Source organism: Myodes glareolus, chromosome 8 (assembly GCF_982192425.1).
Source record: "Myodes glareolus chromosome 8, mMyoGla1.1, whole genome shotgun sequence".
In the NCBI taxonomy this organism is placed as follows: Eukaryota; Metazoa; Chordata; class Mammalia; order Rodentia; family Cricetidae; genus Myodes; species Myodes glareolus.
The window spans coordinates 3995685-4006908 of NC_142033.1; the positions used below are offsets into that span (position 1 = coordinate 3995685).

The 11224-nt window shown below is 47.6% G+C and overlaps 1 protein-coding gene across 1 annotated transcript in view; it reads right to left on the reverse strand.

The window, feature by feature from the left end:
• Positions 1 to 9779, reverse strand: part of Lrrc8c (leucine rich repeat containing 8 VRAC subunit C) — an 82614-nt gene extending 72835 nt beyond the window's left edge. Inside the window, exon 1 of the mRNA XM_048447132.3 lies at positions 9559 to 9779. The gene's annotated coding sequence lies outside the window, so the exon portion shown is untranslated. The remainder of the gene's footprint in view (positions 1 to 9558) is intronic.
• Between the last annotated feature and the right edge of the window lie 1445 nt (positions 9780 to 11224).

Here is an 11224-nt window from a genome sequence, read left to right on the forward strand (position 1 = left end):
GGCATAATAAAGACGAAGAAATCCAAAACGTGACAAATTCAAACATCTTAACACAAAAATAGAATGTGATGGAAGACATTTTCTTGGCCAAGACAATCTGTAAAGACTGTCAGGAGAGACATGTTTCATTATTCTGTCTTTGAATAAACGCACATGTACATACACATGCCAGGACGCACACACACGCACGCACGCAAGCACGCCAGGACGTAACCCATGACTTTGTATTCCAACTTAAAAATTAATTCAAAATGAAACAAAAATGATCCAGAAAGTTTCAAATTTTTTCTGGAGCAGCATCTATTTGCAAGGTATTACCACGGTCTCCCTCAGCAAAGAAAGTAAGACTCCTTATAAAACACATAGAAAAATTTAAATGAACATTAACAGAGAGCAGACATGTTCTTGGAAATCTGTTTCCTGGACACCTAATTAATTACTAGCTGTCAGTCAAGGGTCTAGTTAGTAACGTAGGCCGCTCTTTAGTGTCAGCATTCTTGGGACCGAGGCAGGTGGATCTCCAGAAGTTCAAGCCAGGTTACACAGCAAGACCTGTCTCAGAACAATAGTTTGAATTCACATTTTAAAACCAAGTCCACCATCCACTTCTCACATCAAATGACGCTCAGAATTCACTTTTAGATGAATCCCCCCACCCAATCCCACCCCGAAAACCACTTTTATAAATTATTTATCCAGCAAGTTTTTCTAGCAGCTTGCTAGCTGGCCGGCACCACCTACCTAGGAACGCCTACTTTTATGCTAATGGAGCACAGCCTTTCTCTGCCTTGCATTTCACTCACTCACTCAGTCCTTCTTTCAGTACACCTGCACCGACAACAGCCAAATAGGCGCCACGTGTGCTTACACGGCTTTTTCTTCACGAGGCCACCTTGCACGTTCGTCCAAACACTTCCCTTATCACTTGCCTGGTTTTTTTTTTCTTCATTTCATTCTACCAAACTTGTTCTAAATCCTTGCTTTAGCACTCTATCATCATGGACTCATGTGAATGCCAGACGCATGTTTTCTAGCATGCAGACCGCAGCCTTCACAAAACACCGAAGTTCCTAACGCATGGCCAAACCCCACCCACCGTTGCAGCCCCCACTTCCTCCGATGGCTGGAAGAATGCTCTGCAGAGCTATGCATTAGTCAGAAAGTCGAGTGTAATCTGAACAGTATTTCCCAACATCACTGATACGCACACTGTATTGGGCTTTGCTAAAGTCCAGGGAGGCAGAGTGATTTATCTTTGCAATGCTTTCCCAATGAAGTCATTCTGTAAGGCTTCAAAACAGAAATGATGACCAAGCAATCATCTGCCTATTGTTCCAGAAGGTAGGTACAAGTTACATCTTTTTTATTTACCAGAAGCTCGGAGATATTTCAAAATGTTTCTAATTTTCATAAACTTGAAGATATTTAAAAGTGACTACTAAGTGATTAGTGATTCTTATTGATTTTTGACAACTGCTTAAAATACACAGGAGAAAAGGAAAGTGGAGGGGGACCAGTCGGGAAGAGGAAAGGGACAGGGGGTGGGTGGGAGGGAAACAAAAGGGTGATGGAATGAGTGTTTCCAAAATGTATTATATACATGAATGAAATGTCATAATGCAACACATTATTATGAATAATTACACATGCTAGTGAGCACAAGAACCAGGGCAGCCAGGACTACATAGTGAGACCTTGTCTCCCAACAAAACAAACGGATGGTGGTGACGCAAGCTTTAATCCCAGCACTCGGGACGCAGAGGTGATCTCTGTGAATTCAAGGCCAGCCTGGTCTAGAGTGAGATCCAGGACAGGCTCCATAGCTATAGAGAAACCCTGTGTTGAAAAAAAAATTATCGGGGCTGGAGAGATGACTCAGCGATTAAGAGCACTGTCTGCTATTCCAGAGGACCTGAGTTCAATTCCCAGCAACCACCTGGTGGCTCACAACCATCTGTAATGAGATCTGGTGCCCTCTTCTGGCATGCAGGCATACATGCGGGCAGATCACTGTATACATAATAAATAAACATTTTTTAAAAATCAGAAGGGAGTCATAAGCTCCCAGCTAGAAGGTAAGAAGTGTCGCCATTAACATCTATCATAGCGACAGTTCCTGAGCAGCGCTGTCCCAGGGGCTACTTGAGCGCTGAGGGAAGAACAGGGAGGCTCTTGCTGTCCTGTCACCAAACACCTTCTGGAGGTCTGGGGTGAAAGCTGAAAAGGAAAATAGAGTTAAAATGAAAGCTGGGGGAGAAGAGAATGCACTACTTGTGAAAATGGAGCGTGCCAAAGCACGCCAGTCACCAGTGGCCAACAGCTGAGGAAACAGACCCCTCACAGCTCCAGAAGAAGCACCAGAAGCCTAGGCTTTTGTTCCCCCAGGGAACTTGAGCAAGAAACCAGGAAGCCAAGAAAGCCCCGGGAGCCCCACCCTCCCCAAATATCTGCACACTAAAATCTTTTTAATAAGGAAGTGTTGTAATTATGAAGAAGTATAAATGCTTTGAGACAGACAAACTCATACTTGATAAATAACTGAGCAGTCCCAAGGAGGCTTGGCTAGTATTAGAGCGTCCGCAGGAACAGATGAGGGGTGATGACTGTGAGAACTGAGGGGGGCTGCCCATCAGGAGACAAAGGGATGCCCAGTCAAGGAGGCTTTGAGAGACGAATTTAAGGGTTTAAGAATTTTGTCAATGTAAAATTTAGGTAGTCAGTTAATTCTTTACAAATGAATTTCAGCTTAAGACAATGCGGGCTGGAGAAATAGCTGTCAATCATGAGCATGAATTACATCCCCAGCATCCAAGTTCTTTTTAAAAGTCAGTCATTTGTTTTCCTAGCAGGGGTGAGGCAGAAACAAGCAGATCCCGGGGCTTGCTGGTGAGCCAGCCTAGCTTTATCAGAGAACTGGTCCTAGTGAGACGCCTTATCTCAAAAACAAGGTGGATGGCTCATGAGAATGACACAGACCTCACACACTGCCCCACCGCACAGAGCAAATTAACTATGTTTCTTTTTTGTTTGTTTGTCCAGACAGGATCTCTCTATGTAGCCCTGGCTATCCTAGAACTCACTATGTAGACCAGGCTGACTTCCAACTCCCAGAGATTCACCTGTCTCTACCTCCTCAGCACTGGTATTAAAGGCTCGTGCCATCACATCCAGCAAAGTGTGCTTCTTTTAAACACAAATAACAAGATAATTGTAGAGGATTTAAAAAATTAAGACATCATATATATTCATAAAAATATATTGTTCTATTGGCTATTCTGTCTGCCTTCAGTTGTACATGGCTTTTCTGTGAGTTCTAAATGTATCATAGAGCCCTGTAACCATGCGCTCAACAGGGGTCATCGTGTCCTGGCAAAAGGTAAGGTTGGGCAGAAAGTGAGAGGTGGGGGAGGCACAAACAACTCTTACTGACTGTGGTCCACCCAAGGCCACAGTCCACAGAAACACAATGGACCTTCGGTAGTAAGCTTCCTCACGCTCTGTCCTGTGTTCTGGGGCCTTGCTTCTTTCTCTGGCGTGGGAAGAGCTTTTATTTTCCTGGGTCTTTGGAAAGATTCTTTAAGGAACACATACCAGTCCTGGATTGCTCTAGCTCAAACACTTCCTTCATCTAAGACACTTTCTGTGACTTTCTCAAGTTATAAAACATCTTTCTGAGCTGGGCACAGTGGCTGAGTTCAAGGCCAGCCAGGACTACATAAGAGACCCCGTCTTTGCCAGTGATGGTGGTGCACAACTTTAATCCCAGCACTTCTGAGACAGGGGCAGGCATACCTCTGGTCCACAGAACGATTTCCAGGATAGTCAGGGCTACACAGAGAAACACTGTCCTAAAAAAACCAAACCAAACCAAAAAAAGAAACCCTCTCTCAAACCCCACCTTCAAAATATCTTTCTGATGGCTGATTTTTGTTATTTTTTAGGAATTTTGCTAAACTTTCCTAAGCCCGCATTGCAATTTTTTAAAATCAACAGCTCTTTGGTAAGACACATCACAAACTACAGAATAATATTAAAACAAACAAACAAACAAAAAACCAACAACAACAACAAAAAAAAACACCCAAGAGCTGGCACAGACAAAGGGTACAGAGATGGGACTCAGTAGGAGCATGTGATGTATGAAGCCTGTGCAAAGGCCTGAATTGACTCCTGAGTTCATGTTTGCCTGTTTACACACACACACACACACACACACACATTGCTCCTACATCAGAAAAATGTCCCTAAATTTCCTTTTAAAGTTTGTGATGGGAAAGGACTCTTCTAAGTAAACGGCCCAGCATTTCTCATGTCTGATTGTCATTCTTCACCTCAACACTTGGGTCAGTTCCCACAGAGTCTCCCCAACTATCTAGAGCAACCCTCCTGCACTACTGTGCTGGCCATGGGGCGGTGGTAAGGGGGCGAGCATTTCCATTTCCATGTTGGCTGTTCCAGGCCAGGTCAGCTTCTCTACACTCCTGCTCCACTCAATCCCAGTCTCTTTCTTATTTTCACAGCCCAGGAACGACCAGTAGGCAGCAGGCCTCCAGCACACAGCACACAGCCAAGCCTCCTTTTTTCCCTTTCTTGCATCAGCAGTAAAATGGACTGGGCTTTTCATCTGGGCTAATTCTCTCCTGAAAGTGACTTCCGGCCACAGCCTGACCTCCAGCAGGTGTCATGGCCAGTTCTATATCCCACACAATCGTCTGCAATCTTCCTTGATCACTACCTCACACTTCTGAGGTTGGCTTGCTTGCCTTGCTCTCCAGTAAAGGCATTCCTGGCTAAAGACAGCACACACAGACACACAGACAAACACAAACACACACACACACACACACACACACACACAATCGGCCTCTTGCCCCAGACAATCTGATTCCAATGTGCTCAACAGATTTATAATCCAATGATGTTTATTATGTGACTCCAGGAGCAATTTATAAATGAAGCATGTCTTTCTTTCATGGCGTCTAAAGGTCAGGTGTTTTTAAGAATTGTGACCTTCCAGTAAATGTAATACTAGTGAAACACAGTAAGTGAAGAAAGGGGCTGGGGAGGTGTGAGTTTTCCCTGCAAGTGTGAGCCTGGGTTCAGGTCCTCGGAACTTATGTGAATGTCAGGTGGGATCAGGGTTCAGAGACAGGATCTCAGAAGAAAACTGGCTAGCTAGACTAGCTATATTGGTACACTCCTGGATCAAGTAAACAACCCTGCTTCAATAAGTAAGACAGAGAGCTCAAGATAACCATAAACCTCCACACTAACTCATACACATAGAGCCCACATGTGAACACACATACACATAGAACACACCCTACACACATACACGTAAAAGAACAAGCACAAAGGCTGAGATGAATAAGTCTTAAAGGTAAGCAAGGAATGTGGGCATCTTTCCTAGATGCCGTGGAAGGATCTCTTACAAATACATGACTTGTCTTTCTTTCAGGACATAAATAGCATCAAGATGCTATCCTAAGCAAATAAAAATAAATAGAAAAAAAGGTCTACTATGTTCAACGATTTACTGTCGTTTGTAGAATAATACCTTGGGAAACGACATGAAAAAAAAATGGAAGCTTTAGAGTTCCTGTTGGAAGTGCAACTGGACTGACTGGAAGATGCAGAGGGAGGTCAGGGGCTGGAGAGGAGAGAGCATTTAGCAGCACAGTGTTGCAGAGGGGAGTGATGCGGTGGAGGGTGAGGTGTGTGGTGGGGAGATACTGGCATCCTCATGGTGCTCTGAGAGATAAGAAGGCTGAGAGACCCTGGGCGGCAAAAAACAGGAACACTTGTTTGCCAAGGCATACACATTCCAATCCACTGATACAGTTCTAGTAAGTTCTTTAAAATATGCGGCACAGAACAAAGGAAACACTAAAAAAGGTGAGAGAGCGTCTAACTCAAGACTTCAAGAACGGATGTGATTCAAAGTTAGATATTGCTAAAAATGGATTTAGACCAAGCCCAGGAAAGCTGGAGGAAGAGTGAGTCTATGGCAGATTGACTAATCACCACCTGCAGGTAAAAAACATAGAAAGTGAAAGCAGAGAGCTCAGTGGGCTCTAGACGGTGACAGAGATGGAGTCTTTACTGCTGCTCTGCTAGACAAGGGCGCTGCCTTCACAGACACTGCTTCATCTAATCCATACACGACATAGACTCTAAAACTCTGTTACACAGGGAAACGGGGGCTGGCATGGTTCAATCACGTGGGCCCTTTGAATACTTATTTTGCACTGCATCCAGAAGCTGACAGCAACTATGCCTACCTGGGGCTAAGCTCTGTACACCGGTCCAATTTTAAATGGTGCATATATTCTACTACGGTATATGTTAATGCTTTATTTACTTATTTATTTTTGAGAAGGGGCTTCACTCTGTAGCCCAGACCAGCCTGGAACTCACAATGCCAAGACCAAGCTCACCTTAAACGTGTAGCAATCCTCACGCCTCTGCCTCCTGAGCGCTGGGATTGCAGAAAGTCTCACCAGGCACGGCCACCATTTATATTTTAAAAGAAGTGGCGTCAAAGACACATCCACAGGAGTGTCATCCTCATGGGTATAACATGTCATCAGGGATGAACCAAGACTAGAGACACAGCCAACATTCCAGGGATGAAGTCGGAAACCCTGGGAATGTGTTACAGTCCATGAGACACTGTTGCCATGTGGACAAGCCCAGCCAATGGGCAGGACAGAATGGTCCACTGGGGTGTTTCAAATTATTCATTTAGTTACAATCAGTCAAAAGAACATAGGCTTTGGAAATAATTCTCCTTATTCAAAATCCAAATTCTGTTGCACGGTAGAGGCCTTGCAAACCCTGGAGAGGTTACTGTATATTCTTAATTTCTGTTTTCTTGTGAAGGTGTTACTGTTAGTTAAAAGCATATTTAGGTCAGAGGAAAAAGAGGAGGCCTTAGATAATAAGGAGAAAGTGTAACATTAAAAATTCAAGACAACCAGGTATGGAGATTCACATCTGCAACCCTATCACTAAAAGGCTGAGGCAGGGGGATTACCAGGACTGTGAGGCAAGCCTGAGCTGCAGAGTGAGGCAGTGCCTAAAGTCAAACACTGTCTGCATTCGGCTAGTATTTATTCCAGCTGCACGGCCTCTGGCAACTCATACACTCTGAGCTCCATTCTATAAAATGATACAGCACCCTCTCTCTCAGGATGGACGGAGAGATATCAGGATAGTTTACACTATGGAGATGCCGCACACTAAATCATTAAGACAAGTCTCGCCGGATTAAGTAGAAATTTCACCTCATTTCTCTTTAAACTTGGGCTTTATCATAACGATGCCAATGATTATATATTAAAATACTACAGAAGGTTCAAAAACCATCGATGGGTCTGATGCCTATAATCCCAGCACTTGAGAGACAGAGGCAGGCAGACCTCTGAGTTTGAGGCCAGCCTAGTACAGAGCAAGTTCCAGAACAGCCAGGATACACAAAGAAATCCTGTCTCAATCAATAAACCAGCCATAATTATTTGATAAAAATTGGGCCTTTGGAGTTAAGAATATTTCTGGCTCTGTGTTGTTCAAAAAGATAAACGTTACAGTGGGCGGTGGTGGCACACACCTTTAATCCCAGCACTCAGGAGGCAGAGGCAGGCGGATCCTGTGAGTTCGAGGCCAACCTGGGCTACAGAGCAAGTACCAGGACAGGTTCCAAAGCCACACAGAGAAACCTTATCTTAAAAACAAAAAAAAAGAAAAGAAAAGAAAAAAAAAGCTCTTCTTTGGGATGTAACTAATTGATAAGATTGGCAAGTACCCATAAAGGCCCGGATTCAGTCACCAGCACAGAATAAACTGCACATGGTAGCATATTCCCCCGAAAGCGAGCACTTGCGAGATCAGACGTTCAAAGCCATCCTCTGGTAAATAGGAAATCTGAGGTCAGTCTCGGCTACATGAGATCAATAAAACAAAAACTCACAAGATTTGGTTAAAGTGCACAGTCAGTCTGAGAAACAGATTAATGTCATTAGCAAAGGCTTCAGGCGATTTTACCGATAAGAACAGTACATCATGCTTACTGCCTTTCACAGACATGGTGATAGTGGCCCTACCTGCTGTCAGTCTAGAATATAAAAAAGGGAAATGTTTGTGCTTGCAAAACTGCCCTCTTTCTGCCAGCTGGTCTTAAGTCATAAGAAATTCTATTATCATACAACTACTACAGAGTTGTGTAGATCTAACCCAATAGCTTTATCCACAGGTCCAGCGTGGATTGCAAATCTGGGTAACAGTCTAAGAAGTTCCGATTACAGCCAGGTTTCGAAGCTTTGTACAAGTAGTTAGAAAATAAAGAGAGGCTTGGCGGTTTGCAGACTGGTGTGAACCAAGAAGTTTAAAATCACTTGTATTCCTCTGTCACCTAGATAGCATCTCAATGCCTGGTCCACTCTAAAGTCCTGTTCCAGCTTCAGAAAGCCACTGCATACCTGGCAGAGCAACCGTCAGTTGGGGCCACACTTTACTTAGACTACTGCAGGCTCTAACGGGTCCTGCAAGCCTACGAGCCAAACTCTCACAACGATCACTTAAGTCTTATTTTTTTCCACTTTTAGGAGGATAGGAACCCGAAAATGTTTAGCCGATTTGTTGTGAGGTTAAAATGCTTAAGGACTTGGAAACCCAGCGAAGTTTTGCCCTCACCCTCTAATAAAACATCCACATAAACATGGGACCAGAGGCGGGCTGAGCCATTGCAAAGCCAGGTAAACTCGGAGGATTTGAAAATAACTGAAATCTGAGGAACACAGCCGAGCGTGGTGGGAGGGAAGAATTGGCTATTGGAAAAGAGAAAGGCTTTGGCATTTACAGAGCACACCCTAAGGCTTCTGGGGGGTTGGCTCCATCTCGAACACCTCTATGCTGGGAACCACAGAAAACGATGGATCAGCAAGGCTCTGTCTGGAAAGAAGGCAGATGTCCTGGCTGCAACTGCGGGCCTAGACACCTGACCTCCGGGCTGTGGGATGCGGAGCAGCCCCCTCCTGCCCCCCTGGTCCTGCAGGTGAGCGGGCTGGCGCTCATTCGATCCCCACGGAAACCACGGGTTTCCCCCTCCTTCCTCAAAAAAGTGTAACTTCAGGCATTCCTGGGAGACGAGGAGGGTGGGGAAAAGAAAAGAAAAAAACAGGCCCCAGCATCTCCGGGTTTTGAAGGTATGGAAAAAGGAGACTCGCCCAGGCCATCCCTGCCGCGACCGCGTTTTCTCCTCGTGCGCCCCTCCCCCAGTCCCCAGAACCTGGTGCGGTCGAGCTGCGCTAGGCGCCAGGCTGGGGGTCCCTGACACGGACCCCAGGACCCTTTTGGGTTGGGTGGGGTTGGGATTGGCGGGCTCCCGGGACCGCAGGCTGGGCAGGCGACCACATTGTGCCTGTCCCAGAGCCCGGAGGAGGCAGGCACACGAATGAGGCGGGGTGGGCGCATCCGGGCTGGGGCGCGCCTGGAGGACTGAGTCTAGTGGCCGTGTGTCGGCCGTCCCTCTCCATCCCTCCGTGAGTCCCCAGCCCTTACCTCTGGGAGCGAGGGTGTTGGCAGGAGAGGGTGCCGGGGCTCGGCGAGCCGTGTCCGGATTGGGCTCAGCGGCGGCCAGCGACCTCTGGGTCGCTGCTCATGGCTTGTCGCGCCCAGAGTGCTGCGGCCGCGGCCACGGCAGCGCCTTGGTCCTCGTCCTCTTCGCGGGCTCCGAGCCGGGACGCAGCTAACGCCCCAGCTCCGCAGCCCTGTTCCTCCTCCCGGTGCCTCCCTGGCCGCGAGCGGTGCCGCCTCCAGCACCGCCCCGCGCACAGCCCGGCCCGCGGCAGCCAGCGCCGCCCAGCGCCCGGCCCCGGGGTCGCTGCCGCCTGCCGAGCCACCGCAGCGGTGCCAGCCCCGCTGTGACGCAGGCAGCGGTGCCCGGGAACTTCCTCCTCTGCAGAGACCACCCGGCGCCCGAGGCGGGCGGGCCTGTACTGCAGCTGGCTGCTGAGCACCGCGTTTCGCACCGGGAAAGCAAGCCTCTCCGCCGCTGGATGATTGCGCTGCTCGGAACCGCCCACCTGGCGGGCACTGCAGAGGAAACCAGCTGCATCCCCAGCCCCCCAAGCGCATCCCTAACAATGCCAGAAAGTGGGTGGCTTCTGTGCGGGCGGCGTCGACTCCCACACCGCAGCTCCTCCTGGGGCTTAGTTGGAGCGAGTGACCGTTGCTAAAAATAGCCCTCCTGGGAACTGCTGGAGGGTCAGGATGGAGATAACCCTTCCCCGGAGAACCGAAGGTTGAGGAAGTAGGTAGAGAGGGCGGTGGGATACACTGAGAGGGACAGAGGAGAAAGAAAAAACCCAATGTGCATAGTACACGAAGCCTCAAGTCCCTGGACAACCTCAAGCCTGGTGTCCCGCTGGCAGGAGTCCCCATCTGCCCGACCCTGCCAGATGGTCTTCTGGGCTCTGACCAGCAGGTGCCACTCAGTATGAAAGCTCCGCCTACAATTTTGTGTGCGCGCCAGGGCGGTGTGTGTGTGTGTGTGTGTGTGTGTGTGTGTGTGTGTGTGTGTAAGAGTTAACAGCATGCACCAAACCACCTGTTGTTTGTACGATTGTGAGGGAGGGGTGCTATTCTACCCATTGATTTGAACCGTGGGTTTCTCCTTCCATCCCTCTGCCCAATTATAGGTCAAATGCGCAAACCGACATCCTGAAAGCTTGCAGCTCCCTACATAGAAAAATTCTCCGATGTGTGTGTGTGTTGGGGTGGGGGTGCAGACAAGATAACTGTAGCAGAGTCTGCTGGGAGTGAGAACTTTGTCAGGCCCAGCTGGCCGTCCTCAGTGCACTGATGATAAGAATTTCTCTGTCTGCTAGAGGGCAATCACTTCCCAAGGAATGATAAAAAAGAAAGAAACCCCCCCCCCCCCGGTTCTTAACTATTCTTAGGGATCACGAAATAAAATACTACACTGTCTCCAATCCCAGTTCCATTGTTGGCTCCAACAATAGCCTTAACCCCTTCAGGCCTTAGGAGAATCACTCTTGCATGAATGAGCCTCATTAACCTCCGACAGGCCAACAACCTGGGGTGGGGTGTTCTGTGGTGGAAACAAGGGGGGGGGTCTCAGGGTCTCTGGGGGAAGGACAGAGACTGGTTTTGACAATTTGTTGGAATCGAGGAAGGAGAAAAAGAAGAAAGGAAGGAAGGAAGG